Source organism: Macaca nemestrina, chromosome 14 (genome assembly GCF_043159975.1).
Source record: "Macaca nemestrina isolate mMacNem1 chromosome 14, mMacNem.hap1, whole genome shotgun sequence".
Lineage (NCBI taxonomy): Eukaryota > Metazoa > Chordata > Mammalia > Primates > Cercopithecidae > Macaca > Macaca nemestrina.
Genome location: NC_092138.1, coordinates 118,810,224 through 118,830,903, shown reverse-complemented (window position 1 = coordinate 118,830,903; position 20,680 = coordinate 118,810,224). Strand labels below are relative to the sequence as shown.

General features: G+C 49.6%; 1 protein-coding gene and 1 long non-coding RNA gene across 10 annotated transcripts in view; one reads left to right on the top strand and one right to left on the bottom strand.

Annotated features, from left to right (window-relative positions):
- Nucleotides 1-20,680, bottom strand: part of LOC105472004 (euchromatic histone lysine methyltransferase 1) — a 228,556-nt gene that overhangs the window by 156,610 nt on the left and 51,266 nt on the right. The gene's annotated exons all lie outside the window — the stretch shown is intronic.
- LOC105472005 (uncharacterized) lies at nucleotides 15,204-16,215 on the top strand. 3 transcript variants are annotated; one of them, XR_011612933.1, is made up of 3 exons: nucleotides 15,204-15,341; nucleotides 15,506-15,643; nucleotides 16,077-16,215. It is a non-coding gene; the product is annotated as an uncharacterized lncRNA (long non-coding RNA). The 3 variants fall into 3 exon arrangements; XR_011612931.1 differs by lacking the exon at nucleotides 16,077-16,215 and adding an exon at nucleotides 15,823-15,961; XR_011612932.1 differs by lacking the exon at nucleotides 16,077-16,215 and adding an exon at nucleotides 15,820-15,959.

Sequence of the window (20,680 nt, the reverse complement as noted above, 5' to 3'; positions counted from 1 at the left end):
CCTCAGGGACTTTGATCTCTTGTCTACAAAGGCCATTTTAACAAAGATTCAAATGAGTGTCATATATTCTGTCTCTGAGCTTGTATCCCATAGTAGCAGCTTTACTGATCTGATTTTAATAAAGTCTATTAAATGAGAATGCCTGTCAAACAGTGACCTAACTAATTCATGCAACAGTAAACCTATGTAACAGAAACACAATTTTGGCTTTTATGCTTATTAATGTAACTGAATCTAGTTGTGGAAAGAACTAGAAACTGAAAGAAAAGTGGTGTGCGAAAGTCCTGCGAACCCAGGGTTAAGGCCGGGGCACACAGGCCTTTTCACCTGCCTCTCAGTTCCACCTGGCGCAGCGTGTGGGCGCTCACTCGCACACGCAGGGCAGCCCCCGCAGGCAGCAGACCTGTTCACAGCTGGACTGGAGTTACCCGTCGTCTTAGGGGCCCAGCACTGCCTGTCCAGTAACAGAAACCACATCCTCCCCCGCTCTCCAGCCATGGGGCCTGCGGGTCTCAGTGGAGCACTGAGCCTAACAGAGCAGCCACCATCCTCAGGGGGTTCCATGTGAGGCCAGGGACAGCTCATGGACCACAGGGAAGGCGGCACACAGAAGTAAAGCCTCTCCAAGCTCCTTGTCATGTGAGGTGACAAGTGGCCTCTTTAGCAGAAGCTGATCTGAGCTGGTTTCTGCCATCTGGTGAACAGGCCCAGGGTCACACCTCTACCTCAAAGCATCCCGGCGACTAGCACACTCAAGCACAGCCCTGCAACTCTGGCTGCCGGGGAGACGCTCACTACAGCAGCCTGAACTTAGCTAGTTCAGGCTACGTTCAGGCTCGTACAGGCTAAGATTTGAGAAAGATAAAAGTTCTCAATCAAAAAATGACTTTTCAGAAATCATAAATTTTCCATCAAAAATAATAAAATCAGTATTTCCTCACATAACACATAAAGGTTGGTACTGGGGGAAAAAACAACAGTTCACTTGACATTTTTAACTTTTTGAGATTTTCAAGTACTTAATAAAACCGAAACCCAGTGGCTGCTTTATAAAGAGGACAGTTTTGGCCGGGCGCGGTGGCTCACACCTGTAATCCCAGCACTCTGGGAGGCCGAGGCAGCGCATCACGAGGTCAGGAGATCGAGACCATCCTGGCTAACACGGTGAAAACCCGTCTCTACTAAAAATAAAAATTAGCTGGGCGAGGTGGCGGCACCTGTAGTCCCAGCTACTGGGGAGGCTGAGCCAGGAGAATGGCGGGAACCCGGGAGGCGCAGGTTGCAGTGAGCTGAGATCGTGCCACTGCACTCCAGCCTGGGGGACAGAGCGAGACTCCGCCTCAAGAAAAAAAAAAAAAAAAAAAAAAAAGAGGATGGTTTCAATGTGACGAGAGCTTCCCGCATCAGTGACCCGCCTCACGCTTACATACCAGACCCACTGCAAACTTTCCAGGGAATGAATGAGCACAAGGTCTCACCACACAAACACCTGCAGGGGCACATGGACTTAGCAAAAGTCAGATCTGCTCAAAATACAGGAGGGAAAAGCAGAACGAGTGCGTGCGATCCAGAGGTGCAGGGGAGACTTGGATGCCTCGGCACCGGCTGTGCCTCACGGGAAACTGGAAACAGGAGAGAAAGTGGACGGGCGTGGGAGGTTTCCTGGGGACAAAGGAGGCCTGTGAAGGTATCAGGAAAGCAAACAGATGTGACCTGGACAAGTAGGGAAATTAGGAAATACCAAGGCAGTGAATAATTCTGAATTGCTGGAGAGAAAAAAACAATGTATTCTACTACTACAAATAACGAAGGAATTTTAGTCGAAGCAGTTTTGTACTGTTTCTGTATCAATAATATATTAAGCCAAGTACCTCAGGAACTATAATTATATATTTTATAGGCCAAAAGAATTTGTAGGATGTATAATGCAGATACTACACAATTTTACCAAATCCTGGGGCCTGGAGCTGAATACAATTCTTAGGGTTCCAATGTAATCCCTGCATGCTCAGGTGCTGGTTATAGATACATGGCAAAAACACTGAAAATGTGGCAGATTCCATCACCTGCCGCAGCAGGACAGTTCCCCGGGGACAGAGAACTGAACCACCTGGTTGTCCCTCCTTTCTTGCTTATAGTTCTCAAGAAAAACTGTCCAACGCGCTGGGAATGCAACACCCTGGGATAAGGAGCAGCTGAGAGTGGCCTGGGCTCTGCTCCCGTCCCTCCCACAACAGGGTGTCCTAAAACTCAGTCCAGCGGGTCAGGTGGCCCCCGAGTATAAAACCCAGAATAGAGAGCACTTTTGGGGTCTCCCAACTGCAGTACAACATGGGGCACACACAGATGTGCAGACAAGACCCCGTCCACCCTGGGCGCTTTCCTGAGCCTTGGAGGCCAGATCACCACAAGCCCCGCTGTCCCCTCCTCATCTGTGAGTGACGAGCCTGCTTCACGCAACTCGCACACGAGTGTCCGGCCTCACCAGTCTCATGCAGCGGCCCTGGTGCGGTGTGCGGAGCAGCTCGGGGTTAGGGTCCGCATAGCCCCACGCTGAGGTCTCTCTGGAAGACTGCAGTATCTAATTTCCAACTACCTTCTGCCATGGCTGCTAAGAAAACACGGTGCAGGACCATCTCACAAGGGACAAATGGTACTGATGAAAAACACTGGTATCTCACACGGAACGTGAACAGTACGATCTCTACCTTTTTTCACGGACTATTCCTTCTGGTAAATCTGTACATAATTTATTTCCATGCAAATTATGACCTACTTAATAATTGTTTTTTCTGAGACAGAGTCTGCCTCAGTCGCCCAGGCTGGAGTTCAGTGGCGCAATTTCAGCTCACTGCAACCTCCGTCTCCCAGATTCAAGTGATTCTCCTGCCTCAGCCTCCCAAGTTGCTGGGATTACAGGGATGCATCACCATGCCCGGCTAATTTTGTATTTTTAGTAGAGACAGAGTTTCTCCGTGTTGGCCAGGCTGGTCTTGAACTCCTGGCCTCAAGTGATCCACCCACCTCAGCCTCCCAAAGTGCTGGAATTATGGGCGTGAGCCAGCGTACCTGGTCCCACTTGATGCTTTCAATAGCATAAGCAACTAAAAAAAAAAAATCCACAAGACTTTAATGTAGAAACAGGAACACAATACAAGATACAGATACAAGATAAAGGGGCACTGCACATCAGCAGGAAGGGAGAACAATAAAACACTCACTGAGACACTGAGGCAGCTGGCGAAGGACTGGGAGGAGAAGGCCATCAGCATTGCAGATCAGTGAATGAAAGAATTGTAAAACAATAAATCACAAAAACAGCAGGAAAAATACCTGACAGCCCTGAAACAAGGAACTCCTGATTCTAAGCATAATACCAAGGCCAGAAATCACAGAGGAAAAGCTTTACAGATTTAAATACCAAAATATTTCAAACATTTATACGGTAAAAATGAATGAATACACTTTCAAACACAGAAAAAAATATCCAATGTATTTGGCTAAGTACAATAGCTTTACTTACTCTTAACTCTATAAGGAAAGAACTACAAATCAGTTTTTTTTTTTAAAACAAAGACAACATAAAATGAATTAAAGAGGCATTCCCAAATGGCCAACAGACATATAGGAAAATGCTCAGCCCCATCAGTGCTCATGAATTAGTAAGAGGAGGAGGAAATACCTCCCAGCGCCTTCTGTGAGAACAGCATTACACAGAAAACAAAGGGAACTCCTCCTCAGTCCTCTCACAGCCTCAGACAAAACATCAGCAAATGAATGCAACCGCTTGTCAAGAGGATGCCACACTGAGGACCACCAAGACGTATCCCAGGTGCAAGGCTGCTGGAACCTGAAGACCAATCGCAGCATTCCCCTGATTCGTGGATCTGCCACAGCTTCAGTTACCCACAGTCAACCACAGTCCAAAAATATCAAATGAAAAATTCCAGAAATAAACAACTTCTCAGGTCGGGCACAGTGGCTCACGCCTGTAATACCATCATGGGTGGGCAGATCACCAAGCACGAGTTCGAGACCAGCCTGGCTAACATGGTGAAACCCCGTCTCTACTAAAAGTACAAAACTTAGCCGGGTGTGGTGGCGGGCGCCTGTAATCCCAGCTACTCAGGAGGCTGAGGCAGGAGAATGGCGGGAACCCGGGAGGTGGAGGTTGCAGTGAGCCGAGATCGCGCCACTGCACTCCAGCCTGGGCAACAGAGTAAGACTCTGTCTCAAAAAAATAAAATAAGATAAAATAAAATAAAATAAACAGCAACTTCTCAGTTTTCAGCTGCACACTGCTCTGAGTAGCATGCTAACTCTCACACTGCCCCATCAGTCCTGCCCGGGATGCGAGTCCTCTCTGTCCCCATGTCCATCCTGTACCCACTGTCCATCATCTCCCTCATCAGATCACAAGGCGACGACCACTGAGTAGAGTGCAGTATATTTTTCCGGGGGTGGGGGGGACATTTATATAAACTTTTACTGTGCCTAATTTATAAACTAAACTTTACCATCGGTATATGTGTCTAAGAGAAAACCTGGTATACAGAGAGTCTAGTACTATCTGTGATTTCAGGCACCAGCCAGGGATCTCAGAAGGCACCGTCCCAGGTGAGGGGGGCTGCCGCAACGCAGCGAGACAGGAACACCAGACAGAACGCCCACGGCTGCACGCAGGGCGCTGACACGGACAGAAGGACAGAAAGCACACGAACGTGACAACGGAGGGAGAAAAAGCATTTCACAAAATTATTTCACAATAAAAAGTTCAACCTGATAAAGGATATCTATGAAAATCTTGTGGTTAATAACTTACTCAGCAGCGTTATGGTGCAAGGCTTAATGCTTCCCCCCAGCGACCGGGAAAAGCCACGGAGGCGCCACTTCCACAGCCTTCAGACACTGTGTTGGGGGCACTAGCAGTGTCATCAAGAGAGAAAAAACCAAATAACAAGAAACAAAAATGGCCCATAATCTTACCACCAACAGTCAACATCTTAGTATATCCCTTACAGACTTTTTATATTAATTGGTTATATAATATACTGGTTTTTAATCTATTTTTCCACTAAACTTGATTAAGATTTTGACAACACAATTTTTTTTTTTTTTGAGGCAGAGTCTCGCTCTGTTGCCCAGGCTGGAGTGCAGTGGTGCGATCTCAGCTCACTGCAAGCTCTGCCTCCTGGGTTTACACCATTCTCCTGCCTCAGCCTCACGAGTAGCTGGGACTACAGGCGCCCGCCACTGCGCCCGGCTAGTTTTTTTTTTTTGTATTTTTAGTAGAGACGGGGTTTCACCGTGTTGGCCAGGATAGTCTCAATCTCCTGATCTCGTGATCCGCCTGCCTCCCAAGGTCCTGGGATTACAGGCGTCAGTCACGGCGCCCAGCTGACAACACTATTTTTTAAAGATACACAACAGTGTTGTGTTATATAGTAACAGCACAATCCACCCAACCAACTCTTTTTGTCAATTAAAAACACCACTGGGGCTGACTCTGTGTACACCCTTCATTAAGAATGTCTAGTCCCGGCGAACACGGTGAAACCCCGTCTCTACTAAAAATACAAAAAATTAGGCAGGCGAGGTGGCGGCGCCTGTAGTCCCAGCTACAGGGAGGCTGAGGCCGGAGAATGGCGTGAACCCGGGAGGCGGAGCTTGTAGTGGGCCGAGATCGCGCCACTGCACTCCAGCCTGGGTGACAGGGCAAGACTCCGTCTCAAAAAAAAAAGAATATCCAGTCCAGCAAGTCCTGGTGGCTCATGCCTATAATCCCAGCACTTTAGGAGGACGAAGTAGGCAGATCCCTGGAGTCCAAGAGTTCAAGACCAGCCTGGGCAAAATGGCGAAACCCCCGTCTCTACAAAAAAACACAAACGTTAGCCAGGCATGGTGCCACACGCTGTAATCCCAGCTACTTGGGAGGCTTGAGGCAGGAGAATCGTTTAAACCTGGGAGGTGGAGATTGCAGTGAGCAGGGATTGCGCCACTGTACTCCAGCCTGGGCCACAGAGTGAGACTCTGTTTCAAAAACGAAAAAAAGGCCAGGCGTGGTGGCTCATGCCTGCAATCCCAGCACTTTGGGAGATCGAAGCGGGTGGATCACCTGAGGTCAGCAGCTCAAGACCAGCCTGGCCAACATGGTGAAACCCTGTCTCTACTAAAAGTACAAAATTAGCCCGGCGTGGTGGTGGGAGCCTGTAATTCCAGCTATTTGGGAGGCTGAGGCAGGAGAATCACTTGAACCCGGGAGGCAGGGGTTGCAGTGAGCCAAGATCGCACCACTGCACTCCAGCCTGGGTGACAGAGCAAGACTCTGTCTCAAAAATAATAAAAAATTTAAAAATTAAAATAAATTTAAAAAGTAAAAAAGAGAAAATGAACATCATTACTCATGCTCCCTCACACCAACCCCACCTATTGGTCACCAAATTCTATGCCTCCTAAATATTCCATCAAATTCCACTGCTACCTTCTTATTTTAAGCCACATTATTCCTCAAGTCAGTGGTAATAGGAATAATCTAGCAACTCATTTTCTAATTCCAGTCTCTCCCCTTTTCAGTCTAGCATCTATTCTGCAGTTAAAATTATCTTTCTAAAATTGTGACCTTACCATCATCTTCTTTAAAAATTCAGTGGCTTCCCACTGCCCATGGAATCAAGTTCACACTTCATGACAAGGCACAGAAGGAGCTGCAGCAATCTAGGCCAGGCATGCGGCCCCCGGGCCAAATCCAGCCCAGCCTGCTTTCTTACTTCCCACAAGCTAAGAATGAATTTTTTTTTTAATTTTTTAAGTTGTAAAAATAAAAAAGAATATGCATCAGAGACCTTATGTGGCCCACAACCCACATACCTGGTCCTTTACAGAAGTTTGCAGATTTCTAACCTAGCCCAATGATTTTCAGGTCAGAAATCCTACGTGCCAGTCACACCGAGCTACTTAAAATTCCAGCAGCAGTATGGCCCAGACCATCACCCTTCCCCCTGCTTCCCGCGACTCTCCAACTATGCAGCGAGCTTTCTGGGCTCAGATGGCCCTTGCAGCTCATCACAGGCTGCCCTGTGGTGACCCACACAAGGCTGCTTCCCACTTACAGAAGAAGCCCTATTCACCTTTGCAACCCCGGCACCTAGCATGGGCACAAAATACGTATTCTACAACTACTGCAAGAATATACTTTAAGATGATGATTAAATACAAATGGCGGGTTTCACACACCAGGAGGTGGGTCGTACAATCGTAGGCAGACTGCAGGAGGCAAGGCACAGCTACCTGGACTTGCTCTTCAAGACTGGACAGGACACAAAGAAAGAGCGCTGGAGCCAAGAGTCGGGGCATCTGGGGACACTGGCCAACAGTGAGATTCTCCGTCAGCCTGCAGAGTGTGGGAGAGCCAGAAAAGGGGACGGAATTCTGAGAGATTTACTGTGGGTTTAATTTATATCATGTTGGTGTTCTTTGATAGGTGCCAGTGAAGAGCACGGTCCTGCTTAATGTCTTTCGGCCCCTGGAATTTGGTCTCAGAACAGGGCTCGATGGAGAGGTTGGCCCTCAGGAGCCCTGGTGCAGGTGGGTCACGCACGCAGCCCCCTCGCCCCGTCACTGCCTGGTAAACAGCAGCATGTGTTATGGTGCTGGTCTTCCAAGCTCGCTGTGCTCCAGGCCCTGTGAGGAATGACTTGGTGTTTTAGAACATCTCCCTGCCCACCCCGGATCTCCCCACTGCCTCTCTCCACTAACTGCATTTCAACCCGAGTGTGAAAAAAGCAGCTTTAGCTGGTCAGCACCTGTCTGGGCCTCCTGGGCTCTATTTTCCAAGACAACAGATTGTCCTGTCCCCGACCAAGGCCTCAGCCCCCAGGCTCCAGAGAACAGTGCAGCCTGAGGAGGGACCCACAGACCCCCAGACCCCCCTAGTATTGGCTCCGGGAGGCTAAGTAACATATCGATCCATAGAGATGCTATCTTATTGTATTCATAGGAATTTTTTCATTTTCTATCTTTTCAATTCATACATACTCTCACACAATTACCACCATGAAATGACGGGCCTTAACATTTTTCTAACGTGAGAAACAAGTTTTGAGGACACTGAAGAACACTGGCAGCCCCGGCCAGAGCCTCCCTGGGGGCAGGGCCAGTGCCAGGCAGGGCAGCAGCGCAGTTTGGCCAGGAGTTGTCTGGTATAAAGCACAGGCTGGGAGTGCAGGTCTGCGGGAGGACACAGATGTGACCCCCACACACTCCCTGGTGTATTCTCCGGGCCGGAGCTTCATGCTGCCTTCAGCTCAGCCGCCAAGGACACTGCAGCTGGACACGGCTGCCCTGCCTCCCAGGACACCCATCTCCTCTTCTGAACAACATGAGACATTAAAAATAAGGCTGTGCAGAACTTACACACCACGAAAAAAAAGAGAAGCCTATTTCTTTTTTTCCGATCAGAAAAGTAACTTCAGCAACAGTGCTACCAGAAATACAACAAACATAAAAGCAGCAGTCGAGAGTGGGAAGGGACCACAAACCCCTGAGGGTGTGGTGCAGGCCAGCTCTGAGCACCACCGGGCACCCAGACTGGCACACAGGTAAGGGGTGTCCAATAAACACCTGCTGGGAGGCTCCCACACTCTAGATGTCACTCTAAGATGAGACAACCTTGATGCAAAAGGAAGGTAAGGTTCTTTGCTAAGCACTTCAAAGCAGAATCATCTTAAACAGGCAAAAAAGCAACCCGTATAAAACTGTGGTTCCTTCGTTCCCAAGCTGAGTCCAGCCCGGCGTCAGCCTTTGGACTTGGAACAAAGGCACCACCTTGTGGTTAGAAGTGTAAATGCAGACTACATGCAGAAAACCACGAGATACAGTAATATTAACAAATTCTCTGCAATCAGAAAGTTCCTGGTCTATGGAAGACCACATTCCTACTCATGTCAGAGATTCCTTTTTAAATGTCTCCACCACACTGCTCTGTAATACGACTGAGACAGCATGGGAAAACACACACACATTCATAGCTGAATTTCATTCAAAATCCCCATGTTGATAAAAAGACAGTAAAACCTAAGGAGTTGACTATTTTGAAGGATGTGACACAAAAATGTGAAACTTATCCCCAATCAGAACGTCAGCTCTATGAGAGGCAGACACTGGCTGGCTGGTTGGTTCACGGCCGTACTGCGGCAGGCGCTTTGGTTTATGGTAAAACAGCAATTCCCAAACTTTTCGTTCTCAGGACCACGCCACAGTCTAAACAGCAACGAGCACCCCAAAGAGATTTTGTTCATGAGTTATCAGAATGGTACCGAGTTAGTATGACCACGTCAAACTCCCTTTACAAATAACAATAAACTTATTACGTGTTAACATAAAATAACTGCATGAAAATGAACTATTCTTAAACAAAAACAAAAGAGACAAAAGTGATGTGGTTTTACATTTGTACACATACCTTTTCCAGTCGGCAGAGCCAGATGCTCGCACGGCCTGCCGCACGCCCTCTATGGCACCATCACACACCTCGTGCCTGACTCAGCACAGAATGAGAGTGAAAGGTAAATAATTCCTCGCATCTGTACGTAGCTGGAGCCCTGGAAGAATCCTGGGGTCTCTGCACTGTCATGTCTGCTGGACAGGAATGCTGGGGGAGCTTCACTGAGTGGAGGGAGAAGGGGCGCAGCATGAACACAAGGACTAAGGAGCCACGGCCTCTGCGCAGCCACGTGTGGGGGCAAGGCCTGGGCCACAGCACACAGGGTTGGGGTCCTTATTTCATCAGGATTCCAAGTATAGGATTCAGGCCCAGGCGGAGTGGCTGATGCCTGTGACCCCAGCACTTTGGAAGGCCAAGGCTGTGGGAAGCTTGAGTGCAGGGGTTCAAGCTCACCCTGGGCAACACCGCAAAATCCCGCCTCTACAAAACATACCCCAAAAATCAGCTGGGCATGGGGGACACGCCTGCAGTCCCAGCTACTTGAGAGGCTGAGGTGGGAGAATAGCTTGCGCCCGAGAGGCAGAGGTTGCAATGAGCCAAGGTCACGCAACTGCACTCCAGCCTGGACGACAGAGCGAGACTCTGTCTCCAAACAAAAAAGAAGAAAAAAAGAAAAGGATTCAGCTCTTCGGGTCTCTGGGTCGCTTTGTTTTCACACCTTCCAGATTCCTGCTATATATTTTTAAGTGATACGCATTAATCATATGAATTTATATATAAATGAGGGTTTCCATTAATTTTTTCTTACGGTAAAGCTAATACATGCTCTCTGTAAAATTATTATATTACAAAAGATACAAAATCACTGGCAATCCCGCAATTCAGAAATAACCAAGTTAACTTTTTATATTTGTATATTTCCTTCTGCCTTTTTCTTACACTGAATGAAAAAAATTTAACAATTTCAGCTCACTTATTAGCTGTAAAAGGGCTAACAGAATAATTATACAGGGAAACACTAACTATAGGCAAGACACCCTCACTAATCTGTAAGTCAAGCACACAGGGGCCCTGAAAGGTTCAGAGTTCTGACACAGCTCACGGCCTGGGACAGCCCTCTGTTATGTTCAACCACGTGCACAGCGGCTTACGCTGGAACAACAGTCATACAACAGTGGATGATGACAAAGCCAAGCCAAGACCCACAGGCCACAGGGTGTGGTCACAAGAGGTAGGGCAGCAAGAAAGAGAAAAGGTAGCCTGCACTCCAAGAAAGTCCTCCCAGGATGAAGATGGCGGCAAAGGCAAGTGGACAGAAGATGGAAAGGCAGCTCCGGCTCCTCCTTCCCCTGGACACAGCCCCAGGACAGTGCCAAACCCAGCCAGACCCCAGGGAGGATGCAAAAGGAGGACGGGCAGACAGGCCAGTAGGAACTGGAGCCAGGAGGGACAGGGCCTCAGTGAGGACTGACTGGTTCCCTGGGCTGCTGTGCTGCAGACCTGCCCCCAGAGGGACAGGTGGCCAGGGAAACCAGTCAGAAGAGGGAGGCACAGGTGGGAGACTGAGGAAGTCAGAAGGCAGAAGCACCTGCAAGAAGGGCAAAGAGGAGGGAGGCAGATGGGAAGCCATAAAGGGAGCAGGAGACGGAGCTCGCATGTGGGCGCAGGACACCGGAGTCAGAGGCTGAGCTGCACCCAGCACCGGGGGGAGGAGGGAGGACAGGAGACAGAACTCGCACATGGGCACAGGACACCAGAGTCAGAGGCTGAGCTGCACCCAGCACTGGGGGGAGGGGGCAGGATAGCAAGGCCCAAGGACGAAGCGAGGACATTACCGGGTCAGGGCAGGAGACGGGACCAGCCAAGGGAGGAAGGCTGACAGAGACCTTAACCAGGATGGTGTTGTTGCCCTGGGGGTGGAGGTGCAAGGTCTGACTAAGGATCTAAGGGAGGATGGGGGAGGATGCACATACCATGAAAAAAACACAAATCTTTGGAGGAGTTTGGCGCAAAGAAGGGCAAAGAACTGACGTGAAGCTGGTGGGAAGCAGGATCAAGAAAAGCTTTTTTCAGCCCAGGCGCAGTGGCTCACGCCTGTAATCCCAGCATTTGGGGAGGCCAAGGCAGGCAGATCACTTGAGGCCAAGAGTTCGAGACCAGCCTGGCTGACAAGGTGAAACCTCATCTCTACTAAAAATATAAAAATATTAGCTGGGTATGGTGGCACACATCTGTAAACCCAACTACTGGGGAGGCTAAGGCAGGAGAATCGCTTGAACCTGGACGGCAGAGGTTGCAGAGCTGAGATTGCGCCACTGCACTCCAGCCTGGGCGACAGAGTGAGACTCCGTCTCCAAAAAAAAAAAAAAGAAAAGCTTTTTGGCCCAGGCATCATGGCACACCTGTAATATCAGCGCTTCCAGAGGCCCAGATGGGAGGATCACTTAAGGCCAGTAGTTCAAGAACAGCCTGGACAAACATATGGAGACCCTGTCTTTTTTTTTTTTTCTTTTTTTAAAGAAGAGAGAGAAAAAAACAAAAGCAAAGCTTTTTTTACATGGGGACGAAGTTTGTAGGAGAGCGAAAAGTGAAGGTCGGGGAGGGCCCAGGGAAGAGCTGCTGGAGCAGCTGGGGCCCTGGGCAGGCGGTGGGTGGAGTGGGTGAGTGCGTGTGGGGGGCGTCCTTCCAGGGGTCCTCAGTCTGTTCCTGAAGCAGGAGGCCAGGACCCAGCAAGCAATAAGCACTGGGCAAGAAGGGCTCAGGGTGCGAGAGGGAAGACATGAAGGATACATCAAGAACCTACTTCTCAGCTGGGTGCGGTGGCTCACACCTGTAATCTCAGCACTTTGAGAGGCCGAGGCAGGCGGATCACCTAAGGTCAGGAGTTCAAGACCAACCTAGCCAACATGGCGAAATCCTGTCTCCATTAAAATTCAAAAATTAGCTGGGTGTGGTGGTGGACGCCTGTAATGCCACCTACTGGGGAGGCTGAGGCAGAGGTTGCAGTGAGCCAAGAACGCACCACTGCACTCCAGTCACCTGGGCAACGAGAGGGATACTACATCTCAAAAAAAAAAAAAAGAACCTACTTCTCAGCTGGGCGTCAGGGCTCACGCCTGTAATCCCAGTACTTTGGGAGGCAGAGGCAGGTGGACTGCTTGAGGCCAGGAGTTCAAGACCAGCCTGGGCAACATAACAAGACCCTGTCTCTAATTAAATAAAAAAACAAAATACGAAGAGCCTACTTCTCACCCTGCTCCAGCCACAGCATTTACTGCTTTGGCTACCGCACAGCCTCTCAGCTGATCTCCCTGATGTCACATCCCGCAGGACGGCAGCCTGTGGGAGACGTTGCGGAACCACCATCCTGCCTGGGGCTTGTTGACCACTCAGCCCACGTCTAACAGCCCTACAGCCATCCACTCCCCTTCAGAGCCTTTGCCCTGGCTTTAATCTCGACCCAGAATTCACCCCTCACCTCCTTTAAGTCTCTAGCAAATACCACTTCCACATAAGCAACAACAAACAAATAAATAGGACTTCCATCAAAACTAAAGACTTGTGATTCACTATCAAAAACATGAAAAGACAACTCACAAAATGGGAAAAAAATATTTGCAAATCACTACCTGATATGGGACTTGTATCCGTAATACAAAAAGAACTCTTACAACAATTTTAAAAATTTTTTATTAGGCAAAAGATCTGAACAGACATTTCTCCAAAGAACATATATGTGGCCACCAAGCACAGAAGACGCTCAACATGACTAATCATCCGAGAAATGCAAATCAAAGCCACAACGAGGCAGGGGCGGTGGCTTAACGCCTGTAATCCCAACACTTTGGGAGGCCAAGGCGGGCGGACCACTTGAGGTCAGGAGTTCAAGACCAGCCTGGCCAACAGAGTGAAATCCCATCTCTACCAAAAATATAAAAATTAAGGCCGGTATGGTGGCTCACACTTGTAATCCCAGGACTTTGGGAGGCCAAGGCAGGCGGATCACCTGAGGTCCGGAGTTAGAGACCAGCCTGACCAACACGGAAAAATCCCATCTCTACTAAAAATACATAATTAGCCGGGCGTGGTGCCGCACGCCTGCATTCCCAGCTACTCGGGAGGCTGAGTCCTCTCGAAGTTATAGTGAGCCAAGATCATGCCACCGCACTCCACTCTGGGTGACAGAGCAAGACTCCAACTCAAAAACAAAATAAAGGCCACAATGAGACCCACTCCACAATCCACCCACTAGGATGGCCATAATCACAAAGATGGACAACAGCAGGTGTTGGTGAGGATGTGGGGAAACTGGAACCCTGTGCAGTGCTGGTGGAAAATAGAATGGTACAGCTACCATTGAAAACAACTCGGCAGAGCCGGGCGCGGTGGCTCACGCCTGTAATCCCAGCACTTTGGGAGGCCGAGGTGGGCGAATCACAAGGTGAAGAGATGGAGACCATCCCAGCCAACATGGTGAAACCCCGTCTCTACTAAAAATACAAAAATTAGCCAGGTATGGTGGCACACATGTAGTCCCAGCTACTCAGGAGGCTGAGGCAGGAGAATGGCTCAAACCTTGGAGGGAGAGGTTGCAGTGAGCCGAGATCGCACCACTGCACTCCAGCCTGGGCGACACAGCAAGACTCCACCTCAAAAAAAAGAAAAAGAAAACAACTTGGCATTTCCTCCAACGCTTGAAACAGTCACCATATGAGCCCGTTATCCCACGCCCAGGATATCTGAAGAAATGAAAACACAGGTCCACACGAAAACTCATACATGAATGTTCATGGCAGCATCGTCCATAACAGCAAAAAAAAAGGAAAACAACCCAACTGTCCATCAGTGGCACCTCCCCCGTGGAGCGTCAACTGTCCATCAGTGGTACCTCCCCCATGGAGCACCAACTGTCCATCAGTGGTACCTCCCCCGTGGAGCACCAACTGTCCATCAGTGGCACCTCCCCCGTGGAGCGTCAACTGTCCATCAGTGGTACCTCCCCCGTGGAGCACCAACTGTCCATCAGTGGCACCTCCCCCGTGGAGCATCAACTGTCCATTAGTGGTACCCCCCCCATGGAGCACCAACTGTCCATCAGTGGTACCCCCCCGTGGAGCACCAACTGTCCATCAGTGGTACCCCCCCCGTGGAGCACCAACTGTCCATCAGTGGCACCTCCCCCGTGGAGCGTCAACTGTCCATCAGTGGCACCTCCCCCATGGAGCGTCAACTGTCCATCAGTGGCACCTCCCCCGTGGAGCGTCAACTGTCCATCAGTGGTACCCCCCCATGGAGCACCAACTGTCCATCAGTGGTACCCCCCCCCCTTGGAGCACCAACTGTCCATCAGTGGCACCTCCCCCGTGGAGCATCAACTGTCCATCAGTGGTACCTCCCCCATGGAGCACCAACTGTCCATCAGTGGTACCCCCCCCCGTGGAGCACCAACTGTCCATCAGTGGCACCTCCCCCATGGAGCGTCAACTGTCCATCAGTGGCACCTCCCCTGTGGAGCACCAACTGTCCATCAGTGGCACCTCCCCTTGGAGCGTCAACTGTCCATCAGTGGCACCTCCCCCGTGGAGCGTCAACTGTCCATCAGTGGTACCCCCCCCCATGGAGCACCAACTGTCCATCAGTGGTACCTCCCCCATGGAGCACCAACTGTCCATCAGTGGTACCCCCCCCCCTTGGAGCACCAACTGTCCATCAGTGGCACCTCCCCCGTGGAGCATCAACTGTCCATCAGTGGCACCTCCCCCGTGGAGCACCAACTGTCCATCAGTGGCAGCTCCCCCGTGGAGTGTCAACTGTCCATCAGTGGCATACCCATCCAGTGGAGTGTTACTCAGCTGTAAAAAGGAATGTGCTGCTGATACACACTACACCACGGCCACGGGTGAGTCCTGAAAACACTAAGTTAAGTGAAAGAGGCCAGGCACGAGAGACAACAGAGAACAGGCAAATTCACAGGGAAGGAAAGCAGATGAGTGGTGGTCAGGGGCTGGGTGGGGTGCTGGGGGCACGGGAAGGAACTGCTAACGGTAAAAGTTTTCTTTTCAGGATGATACAAATGTTCCGGATTTCTGTTCACAAATATACTCAAGTTTCTGGACTAGTAGTTCTGGTATATAGTAAATCATTAATACACAATGGTCGGTGGATGAATAGATGGATGTGGACAGGTGAACGGATGAGTTGGTGGGTAAATAAATGGATGGGTGGGTGGTGAGGTGGACGGTAGACAGTAGGGTGGGTGGGTGTATGTGACAGGTGGTGGGTGGGTGAATGGTGGATGGGTGAATAGAAGGGAGAGGAAGGAGAATGGAGGCGAGGAAGAAAACAGGAGGAGAAGGAAGCAAGGATTTCTCTTCTAGCAGGATCCTGCAAGTCCCAGGTCAGTCAGACTCTCTGGGGTAGACAGCTCCATCAATGCTGACAGCCTGGCACCCAAAGCCATCAGCTCTCCTTGTCGTCTCTATCAGCGCGTCCCTCCTTCCCTTAGTCTTCCTTCACCTACTTCTGCCCCCGCTGGTCCTGCCTCTTCTCCAAGGCAGAAAGGAAGAAACGTGTTCTGCGTCTATGAAGGAGGCGGAGCTTCCCCTTCGCAACACTCTCACTTTTCTTCTTGTAGAAGGAGCGGTCCCTCTCAGGTCCTGTGCCATCTGCCACAATCCTAAAAGGTAATTTAGCCTGAAGGCAAGAATAATTTGGATGGACTCTTTTCTGGATTCCATGAAACCAAATAAGCAGCATATACTCTAAGACAAATTCCTCTAAGATTTCAGATGTCAAAATGGCCAGACCCATGTGAGAAGCAGCACAACAGCACACCTTTCCTCCCCGAGTTCCCTAAAAAGACAATGCTTTCACTGCAGACATCTTTATTTCAAAAAAACACACCAAAACTTTTACTTTACTTAAATCAACTTTTTCTCTTCAGTTATCTATTATTTTGTCCCCTATTCACAGTGCTTCAAGCAGAAGCCAGAAATCTCTAATGCTAAAATCCACCACCACCCCATCTCTAAAATTATCTTCAAATAAAAAACAAATGTCTACTTAAGCTACAGCCTCCCGGGTCCTGCTTTCCCCATGTCCCAGCCTCTGCCCGTGCCCCAGGGCTGCAGTCACACACCTGCTGCCCATCTCCTTCAAGCCACCCTATCAAAGAGCGGGAAGGAGGGGGAGGAGGAGTAGAGTAAGGCCAGAACCAGCCGATACCTGACCTCCACATGGTCTGGAGAAATGGCTCCTAGAAAAGTACAACATTTTCAACTCCAAAGAGATGAGAACAAATAATCTCTAAGGGTTGAGCTAACCCAGGTGGAGCTGCTAACATTAACCACCGTTAAAATTTACATCACAGGTGTTCAAAAACATTCCTGCATCAGCACATTTGCATACCTGGTTAAACAGTTCCTCTCAGAACCACTACCCAAAACAGTGCCAATTTCCAGTGCACAGCATCCCACAGATGCCACTGCTACTGGGGACACGTGAGCAATGGCACTGCCCGGGCTCACTGAGTGGCCTCCACCGCAATTCAAGGGCAGGCACAAAGGAACGCCCTATCGTTCCCTCGTCCTCCTCATGCTGCGCGCTGAGCTGGAGTTTCCTCAGAGCTAGGAGAGAAGCTACCATCCCCCACCCTTTTGTTCGAAGAATACGGTTCTAGAACAGGCAGCTATGAACCAATCTGCTCTAATCCTGTTATTTACAATTAATTAATTAATTAAAACACAGCCCTCCTCACTAGGTCTCTCCCCAAGATGTGCCCAGCACTTGCTTGAGCAACGTCTTATTTTCTGTGGAATTGTTTAGAAAATCCAAGTGGAGACTCTGCTGCCTCTCTACCCTCCTCATCATTCCACGGAAAATGGAGTCTCCCAATGAACACGCAGACAGGATCATCATACAGCCCACATGTGTGGACGGGGACGACACAGGCTCTGAGCGGGGAGACTATGTTCCCAGCTCTCCTGATGAGTGGTCAATGCCATTCTCACATCCCGGGCGGACAGATTTCCCTTTCTGCAGCCTGCATGGCACAGAGCCAGCTGCACAGTGGCACGGCCAGCCCTTGCCCTGCACAGCCTGGCCTCGGGTCCCAGGTCCCTGTTCACCTGGCAGTGTCGTCCCTTCCCAGCCTCACCACTGAGGCTGCCATGGGGGCAGGTAGGAGAATAAAACAGGAAAACACTGCTAGTCAGCAAAAAAAGTTCACGCACCCGCTTTATAAATGTTCAAACAAGAGAAAAAGTCCTGGTTTGTCATCAGCATAACTGAAAAAGGTCAGAGTTCCTCCTGCTACCAGCAAATGCGGAACGGGCTTCAGCTGTTCTCAGTACCCTGAGTTGGAGGGGGACTTCCCGTCCCACTCCCAAGAAAGCGCACGTGGTGGGCGACCAGAGAGCAAAACAGGGTTATTCTGGCAGGGAAGGAGCACAGCGAACAAGGAGGTGTCCCCACCATCGCAGCAAGCGTCCCTGCTCTGCAGGCCCTGACCTGGGCCTAGAAGCACCAATGTAAAAGAAAGAGGGATTAAGCAAAGGAAAAAAAGTACCAAATACCACGTCTCTTGCTTGTACCCCATCACTTTTTTCCTCCCGTCTTAGTGCAATTGTTGACTGCGGCCAACTGCAGAGAAATCGCAGTAGCCCAGCTCGGCGGCTCCCTCTGAAGGCTCCACGCACTGGGCATGCTCCAGAGCCATCTCACGAAATGGAGGCAGCCCCAGCGGCAGGATTCCAGAGCTGCACGCGGCCGCCCAGGCACCTCCAGGCCTCCTTGGAAGCCGTTTAAACCCTGGCATTCACAACCATTTGAAAACAATCTGAGTGTTCTCGGATGGAAACCGTTTAACCAGACATTTATTGTTTCACCCTAAAATGTGAAGGGTTCTTCCCAGAAACCATCAACACAGCTCATCCCAAAAGCAATCACTGCTCGGAGGGCCTCTCGGGATTCGCTCTACTGAAAACACACTAACCAAAACCTAGACGTGGAGTCTGGCGAGCAGCCCTGTCACAGGAGCTCAACTCACAGAGACGTTTTACCTCTAGGCCAAGAGCCCACAACATGACCGTGGGCAGGAAAGCAAACGGAAAACACCAGCTCGCAATGCACACCTCCCACCGGAGCTCCTGTCCCACGGCCAAGCATACCAGGGTGGGTCTCAGGGCAATGCTTCTGCCACAGGAGTAGCTCCAGGACGCACCTGCCTGGCGCAGGCTCAGCACAGCAGCCCCCCCACACTCAGGCTGCTCCCAAACATCACCTCCTGTGTCCACCCCAGCTCCAAATTTCTCACAGGCAGAGACCCTCATACAGCTATGCCAGCTTTCCAATCAAGACCAAGTTGTAGCTCTTAATACAAAACAATAAATATTTGAAGTCCTTTTTCCATAAAAATAGGGAATATTTTTTCAAATAGTGTATTCAGGTTCCATGCAGACTGCAAACTAAAAGCACAAATATTATTTTCTATTTTTAAGGTCACATGACAGTAAATAATACTAACCCTTCTCTATAAATGCTACTCTGTAACTCCCACACTTTCTGGTACAATATCAGTGTTGACTGCCCAAGAGTTGCAAAGTGGGTGGTCCAACGGAGCTGGGCCCGCAAGCTGTGCTTACCAGCCAGGGAGGAGACACGCCAACAAAACACCAAGTCCGAAAAGCGATGCAAGTGATTCCTCTTTAAGTACACAGGTTCCACCCAGCCAAGAGCAAACAACCCAGACATGGGACTCCAAGTTCAAATGTAGAAAACACAATGTCAACAGATCCATCTTAAGGCAACAGAGCATGGTCATTTACAAACCTATCTGCAGCCCGCACAGAAACAGAAGAGAATCCTGCCCTCCACCTCGGCTCCCTTTCTCATATGGACAAAGAACAGAGAAGGCAAACTAAGGGAAATAAATGCATATGACTAATAAAAGCAAATGCAACTGAAAATACATTTAAAGCAACAAAGACACCATTTTTCCACTTATTGAATTGGCAAAAAAAAAAAGTAAAGTCTGTTAATAAGAGTATCGGGCAGGCGCAATGGCTCACACCTGTAATCCCAGCACTTTGGGAGGCGGAAGGGGCAGATTGCCTGAGCTCAGGAGTTTGAGACCAGCCTGGCCAACATGGTAAAACCCAGTCTCCACTAAAAATACAAAAATTAGCCGAGCGTGGTGGCGGGCGCCTGTACTCCCAGCTACTCAGGAGGCTGAGGTTGCAGTGAGCAGAGATCACACCACTGCACTCCAGCCTGGATGACAGAGCAAGACTCAGTCTCCAAAAAAAAAAAAAAACAGAGAGTATGGATAAACAGGCAATTCTCATTTCATAAAATCTCTCTGGGGGCAACTTGGCAATAGTTATCAAATTTTAAAGACAAACATACCACCAGGCTCAGTGGCATGCACCTGTAGTCCCAGCTACTTGGGAGACTGGGGCAGGAGGACCACCTGAGCCCAGGAGTCCAAGGCCAGCCTGGGCCACACAACGAGAACTCCATCTCTTAAAACAAAAAAAAGTGGCCGGGCGCAGTGGCTCAAGCCTGTAATCCCAGCACTTTGGGAGGCTGAGACGGGCAGATCACGAGGTCAGGAGATCGAGACCATCCTGGCTAACACGGTGAAACCCCGTCTCTACTAAAAAATACAAAAAAAGTAGCCGGGCAAGGTGGCGGGCGCCTGTAGTCCCAGCTACTCGGGAGGCTGAGGCAGGAGAATGGCAGGAACCCGGGAGGCGGAGCTTGCAGTGAGCTGAGATCCGGCCACAGCACTCCAGCCTGGGCGACAGAGCGAGACTCCGTCTCAAAAAAAAAAAAAAAAAAAAGGGACATACCCCCTAGTTGAGCAGTTCTCCATTGGTAGTATAATTTTACTTATATAAAATCTGTAAAGTGTATAATCTGTAAGATAAATTTTTGCAGAAATTATGCATATATTACGTAGTGCTTGTTATAATAATAATACACAGTACATATAATACTAATAATGGTATATGTGTAGCTTACTCTACAGATATACTAGCAAAAGTTCCCCAGATCACAGGGAACAAGGACATGCATTCAGCCTTCTCTCCAGGTGAGAGGGTCTGAGTGCCCACCCACAGAAGGCCAGTTATAGACAGTTACTCCCCTACAAGGGAATATCCAAAAGCTCTCACAGAGGGTAAGAAAAGGCCGGTGTGCTCGCATGGGAAATCACAGTGGCCACAGGGAGGGCAGAAC